General features: G+C 32.4%; 1 long non-coding RNA gene across 2 annotated transcripts; it reads left to right on the top strand.

Annotated features, from left to right (window-relative positions):
* The first annotated feature begins 283 nt into the window (after positions 1–283).
* LOC112754999 (uncharacterized) lies at positions 284–1,955 on the top strand. 2 transcript variants are annotated; one of them, XR_011874549.1, is made up of 3 exons: positions 284–448; positions 520–610; positions 1,506–1,955. It is a non-coding gene; the product is annotated as an uncharacterized lncRNA (long non-coding RNA). The 2 variants fall into 2 exon arrangements; XR_003178866.2 differs by lacking the exon at positions 284–448 and having other exon boundaries at positions 464–610; positions 1,506–1,870.
* The last annotated feature ends 4,279 nt before the right edge of the window (positions 1,956–6,234 follow it).

Here is a 6,234-nt window from a genome sequence, read left to right as displayed (position 1 = left end):
GTTTTCAATCATAGCACAAAATCAGGAAGAAAAATGTATAACATGCGATTTCTATGAATAAGTGTGAAAATAGTGGATAAAATCTACTCAATTAAGTACAAGATGTACCATAAAATAGTGGTGCATCATTGGCCTAGAGACTAGTACTAAAATTTTCGTTTCCGTCCCCAAAATTTCAGTATTTCAGTACCTCTAAATAGTGGGGACACTGGAGATAGAAATTTTTGGGGATGGAGACAGAAACTTTATTAACATTTTATACCTAAAATACCTCCATTCTAATTATAAAATTTCAACTTTACCCTTTCTTCAAATCAATCAAATTAGGGCTTCAGTTAGCAGCCCTCACTTATTCATCTTCTCAAGGTAGCATGGAAGACTTCATTGCAGGCTCTACATCACCAGTGCCGAACAACCACCTCGTCGCCTCTGTCGTAGCCACCTCTAGGTAGATGAGTCGCCGTCAAAGTTCATCTTCCTAGTCCATGTGTTCTCATCTCCTCATTTTCTCCTACATAGGGCAATGTTCGAGAAACCCAGCTGCAGCCTCTGCCATGTTGCTGTCGAAGTCAACCACCAACTTGTTGTCATCATAGCTTCTGTGCCGTAGGTTAGTTGTACCCAAATTTTGTTACTGATTTTATTCGTTTATTTTAGTCGTGACCCAGCTTTTGTGGATTTCATTGTTTGTTCTAATATATAGATTAGTTTGTAATTCAATTGCAACTATGGATTGATTGTGAGTTTCATACGTTTTTTAATAATAATTTGATGAGTGCTGCAATTTTTTCTACAAATCCTCTATAATGACTAGAAACAATATAAGAATGTGATGTAAATCAATTTTTTTTATGTTATTTGTTGGAAGGTAAGTCTGAGAATACCACTTGCAGGGTTTAATCCCAAAAATTGAACTAATCATAACCAATTAATTAGGTGCTTCCATTGACATTAGGAGAAAGGGTGGTTAGTATAAACTTTAATTATCCAAGGCCCTGGAGAATTGATTTTGTGAAAATCTTTTTCTAAATAGATTACAAAAAGTAGGAATTACAAAAAGTTAGAAATTTGTTATTCCGTTTTGTTTCTATGACTAATTGTTAAATGTTAAAATCCTAATGCTCTAGAACATATACACACATAAAATTTTGTTGTTTTCTCTTTCGTTTTCTGTTTTGGTTTGGGATGATTCTGGTTTTGTTGTGTTGCTATGCAATTTTGCTATTTATTTGTTTTGAATTTCGGTTTGTTTATTGATTTTGTCAAACCAATTGAAACTAAAATTGACTTAAGAAGTGAATAAAGTGACATGTTTTTTTTTCAGTTTATTCTTCTTTTTGGTACTTCTTTTTTATTGCCAAGTACTCCCCTATTTTGAGATCATAACTAACCTGTACTCCTTTGTTGCTAACATAATAAAAATTATATTTTTGTTGTCATCACATTTTCAATGACTTTGGAAGTTGTGTATATATTAAATTATTAACGTGTTGTACTCGTTTTAGTCTTTGATTTGGATTCATCAAAATTAAGCTTCAGTTCTTCACTTTTGCTCCATAATGCAAGTGGAGGTCAAACAGCGAAAGGACATGCCTCGCACTCTGAAGCCGGTGCAAGTGGAGGAAGCACAAGGCGTTATGGGAAGAAGAGGTAGCAATTTGATGTTTTAGAGAGGATGACTGACCATATCCAGCAATCCTCATCTGAGCAAAGGAAGAATGCCAAACTACTTGCTGATGCTATCGTTGCTTGTCTTTTGGCATGTATTGAGTAGGTGATGTAATGCTTAATACAATATGTATGGTACTATTCGTGTTATTTAGCAAAAAATATTTCAATTTAAGGGGGCTTTGTTAATGATCTTTCTTTCCTTCTATGGTGTCAAAACTGTTTTAGTTTGTATTATATGTGCATGAAAATTATTACATTAATTCAGTTGCTTGTGTATTGGAAAAGGGGTGAGAATTAGTCTGGCTGTTTCATGATTTGGGTTATATTTTTTATAACTCTGTGACAGTTTCCTAATTCTTGTGGCTATTTCATGAATTGCTATCCTACTTCTATGCTAAATAGGATGATGAAATTTGCAATAGTAAGAAGGAAAGAGCATTTCATTGAAGCAAAACTAATTTATACAATTTGTCCATATGCATGTTTCAATCCAAATTATATACTAGAACTTAAAAAAATAATACTATGATCAGAACAATACAAACTACAAAACAAAATTTGAAAGAACGCTAACAATTTCAGAAATAAAATTTCATTCTGTAGTTTTTTTTCAACTCGTTCGATCAACTTCAAATTAGAACTAAAATCGCGAGAGCAATCATCAAAAACTTTTTCAGAATGTCGGATAGTTGGACATTGATTAGACGGACCTGCCCATCTAAACCATCAGCATCGTCTTCTAGGACACGTTCCAGGACACGCATATACTTTCTACCCGGGTTGGCAATACACCGTCTTATAGGACACGCAAAATCGTTCGCCCATTACGTTAGAACTACCGTTGCCGTATGAACCACTTGTATATCTTCTATTTGTAGAAGCCATTGTTAACTAGGTTGCTATATAATTAAGAGTAAGCAAAAATCAAAACAGCGATCAAGATAAGTGTATGAGAAAAGTATACAACCCCATAATTCATAGGTGTATGAGAAAAGTATACAACCCCAATAATTCAAGATAACATACCATAATAAGTGTGCACTAATTAGGTCTATATCCTATTTCTATTTATAACTTATACTGTTTTTTGTTCAAAAGAATATGTGGTGATAAGGAAAAAGAGTGATAATAAGAACATAATTATGATAAATAGTTCTCAAGTCTTCTTCTTTGTTTTTCTATATAGTAATGATAAAAAATAAATTTATAAAATTAACAATCACAAAGCTAACGAATGATGAAATCAGCAATCACAAATTCACAAATCTTAAAAAGAAAGATGAAACAAAAATAAGAAATATAAAGCAAATGAGGGCAAATTAGAAATCAGCAATCACAACTTCAGAAATTTTCAACAATTGATGAATCACAAATCAGCAATTTTAAGCAAATCAGGGCAAATTACAAATCAGAAAATGAGGGATTTACATATTTTCATCCATATGAGGCCAAATTAGAAAATGAGGGATTCACAAATCAGAAAATAAGGGATTCACAAATGCTATACCGAATAATCAACTTTGAACTTCACAAAATTAACAAGCAAATAAGGTAAATTGATAGAGGATACCAGGTCCGTGAGAGAGAAAAAGCGGAATACCTTTTATTGAGTGAAATTGAAAAGGCATGAATGCCTTTTATATTGTTTTTCTATGCTCAATATTTGTGTGCTATATGTGTGAATTTGTGTGTTATGTTAAATAAAAATGTGTGCTATGCTTAAATATTTGTGTGCTATGATAAATCAGAATTTATTTAATACTATCTGTCAAATTAGTGTGAGCTACCAAAGTTATTAGCTTTGATTACTTGTGTGCTATGAAAATGAGAGGTGTGTGTTGTTTCTCTTTGTTTGATTTACACATGTGATGTGGTATGATGTAATGAACTCAATAAAAGAATATACACATAAATTTTGGTGTAGCAAAATTTGTATAATGTGCTTCAAAAATTTGTGTATTATGTGCAAAAAATTATGTGCTATATCGATAAATTTGTGTTACGTTCCAATTTTTATGTGCTATACTTCAAAAATTTGTGTGTTATGCTTCGAAATTTATGTGCTGCAGAAAGTGTAGAAAGGTTTATACATGTAGTGCAAGCTCTTTGATTTGTGCGCTAGTGGAGCACTGGAGCGCGTGTCACGCGTTTTATTTTGAGAGTGGTTTTTATTGTAATTGGGCCAATTTTATTGGACTTGGTTGCCAAAAAGACTTGTACATGTAACATCATTCTAAAATTAATTACCTTTTCAGTTGCTTAATACAGTAAAAAATGGATTAATAACTCCACAACACATTTGAGAGAGCTTTAGAGTAATTGTGAATGGGGAGTAATTTTGTTGATTACTAAATTTATATTTTATTTTAACAAGGGTTGACGTAATGTTTCTTGTTGGATTGAAAAACTAAAAAACATAAATAAAAAAAAGTTATTTGATATCTAAAAATATTATATACAATTGTAATTTTTTTTAATAAATTTTGTTAATAATTATTTTAAAAAATGTGTCTTGACGGGTTATTTCTTAAAGGGCATAAAGAATTAGGTTATAAACCCAAGTAGTAAAGAATTTCGAAAGATTATGTCAAAACAAGAATGACTAGACAAGTTGCTAGCCATGCACAAAAATATCTAAAGAAATTAGCCGAAGGAAACAGAAAAAAAATATTTATGATAGATCATAGTAAGTCATCTTATCACTCTTAATTAGTTAGTATAATTCAATCTCCAGCAAATTAGAAAATATATAATTGATTATTTTAAACTCTTTAAATTATTTATGCACGGTAATTACACTATTATAATTATTTTTTTATGTAAGAATTGTGCCGTCATTTGAGTTTTTTAATAGACGGAAGATTTGCTTAAACGAGACTATCGAGCAAGACGAACACTTAAATGGATTGAAGATTTTTTTTAGGTTGAATATATAGTAGGATAATATATTTAGTTTGAATTAATTATTAGCTAGTTTTCTTTGATTTCATGGCATTATAATAGCTTAATAGATGACTTAGCTAGGTTTATAAAAAATAATGTAGAAATATGCGACAACAGAAAATTGTAGATTTGATTGTAATTAATAATTTGTTTATTAATAATATTTTACTTTCTAGCTTTTCGACTGTGATGGCAATATCGAAGGGGACGATAGACTAGGCCCAATTTATAGTCTTGATGGCTATGCCGATGGGGCTATGAGCGGGTTGTGGTATCTTTTCAAAGAATTACTATTTAAAATATACTAATTAAACCAACTGTAAGAGCTATTTGAAAAAAGTTGAGTGTCACACAGTTAAAAAAGAAGAGAATTTGTATAAATTATTGTTTCAGGGGTAACCTGAAACTGCTAATTTGGGTCTGAATGTGAGGTACAGACTCCTTAAGGTGTTGGGTCCGATGTCTCCTCTAGTGTGACAAGGCCGTCCAATGTCTTTGAGTGAGGATGGGAATGGTACCTGCAAAGGACTTCTATGTGTTGGGTGTTTTAGTTATTTTGATGTTTTAAGGTCAAATTAGCTTGAGGAATTAGTGGGCTTTTGTTCAATTAAGGCACGTATAAGGTAAGAATTCTCAAACTCTAGTGAATTTCTTGGTTAATGGTGGTTGAGTATTGAAATTTTGTATATGAATGTGGTAATATGTATTAGGTAGTGAATATGTGATTTTGGAACACAATTGAGGAGATTGGAAGCTTGGTTGAGCTTTAGGTGCTGAATTTTGGTGGTGGAGGCTTGTGATTTGCTAATTTGAGGTGTCTTTAGCATAGGGAGAAATCGGCCAAGGTATGGTTTTGCTTTCTCGTATGTAATATATAATGTCTTGTGAAAACTTAGGCTAGATCACCTAGGATAAGTTGAATTATGAGTTTGGAGCATGATTAGTAGTTTTAGTTGACTATGTATGTTGAATTGATGAGGTATGATTAGATTAAATGATTCATGATATGAATGTGGTTGGTTTGGTGAAAAAGATTGATGAATGATGATTTTGATGGTGATGGATGAGAATAATGAATGTGGACATGTGAATATTGAGAAATTGATAAATGTGTTTGTATAATTGAAAATTGTTGGAATGAAGTTGTTCAAATTGAGGTATGGTAGGTTGCGATGGAAGGTAGGACTATGTTGGATGTATTTGGAGTCATTTTGATATGTGGAATTTTGATTTGTGTAAAGGAAGTTGGTAAATAGAGGTTTGGAAATCTTTGGTAAAAACTTAGTTTTTGACCGAACTTCGGCGAGCCATAACTCGACTTCCGAATCCCTAAACTTTTCCAAACTTATTTTATATAAAAATTGGATCTGTATGTGAAGTTTACGCCATTTGAAGAATGGATGAAAAATGATTTTTAACGAAAAATTTATGCGCGTCAGAAGTTGGATGTGTAAAATGTGAATTCTGCATTATCAGCAGCTTTTTAAGGAAAATGAAGGGGGCGCGTATGCGGCCATTCGCTTCTGTCCAGTGTACTCACATACGCTGGCAAGGGTTGCATATGCAGCATGGGAAAAATGAGGCACTCGCGTATGCGGAAATATGGCTGCGTATGCGGGA

This window comes from Arachis hypogaea, chromosome 16 (assembly GCF_003086295.3).
Source record: "Arachis hypogaea cultivar Tifrunner chromosome 16, arahy.Tifrunner.gnm2.J5K5, whole genome shotgun sequence".
In the NCBI taxonomy this organism is placed as follows: Eukaryota; Viridiplantae; Streptophyta; class Magnoliopsida; order Fabales; family Fabaceae; genus Arachis; species Arachis hypogaea.
This window is presented reverse-complemented; position numbering and strand designations above follow the sequence as displayed.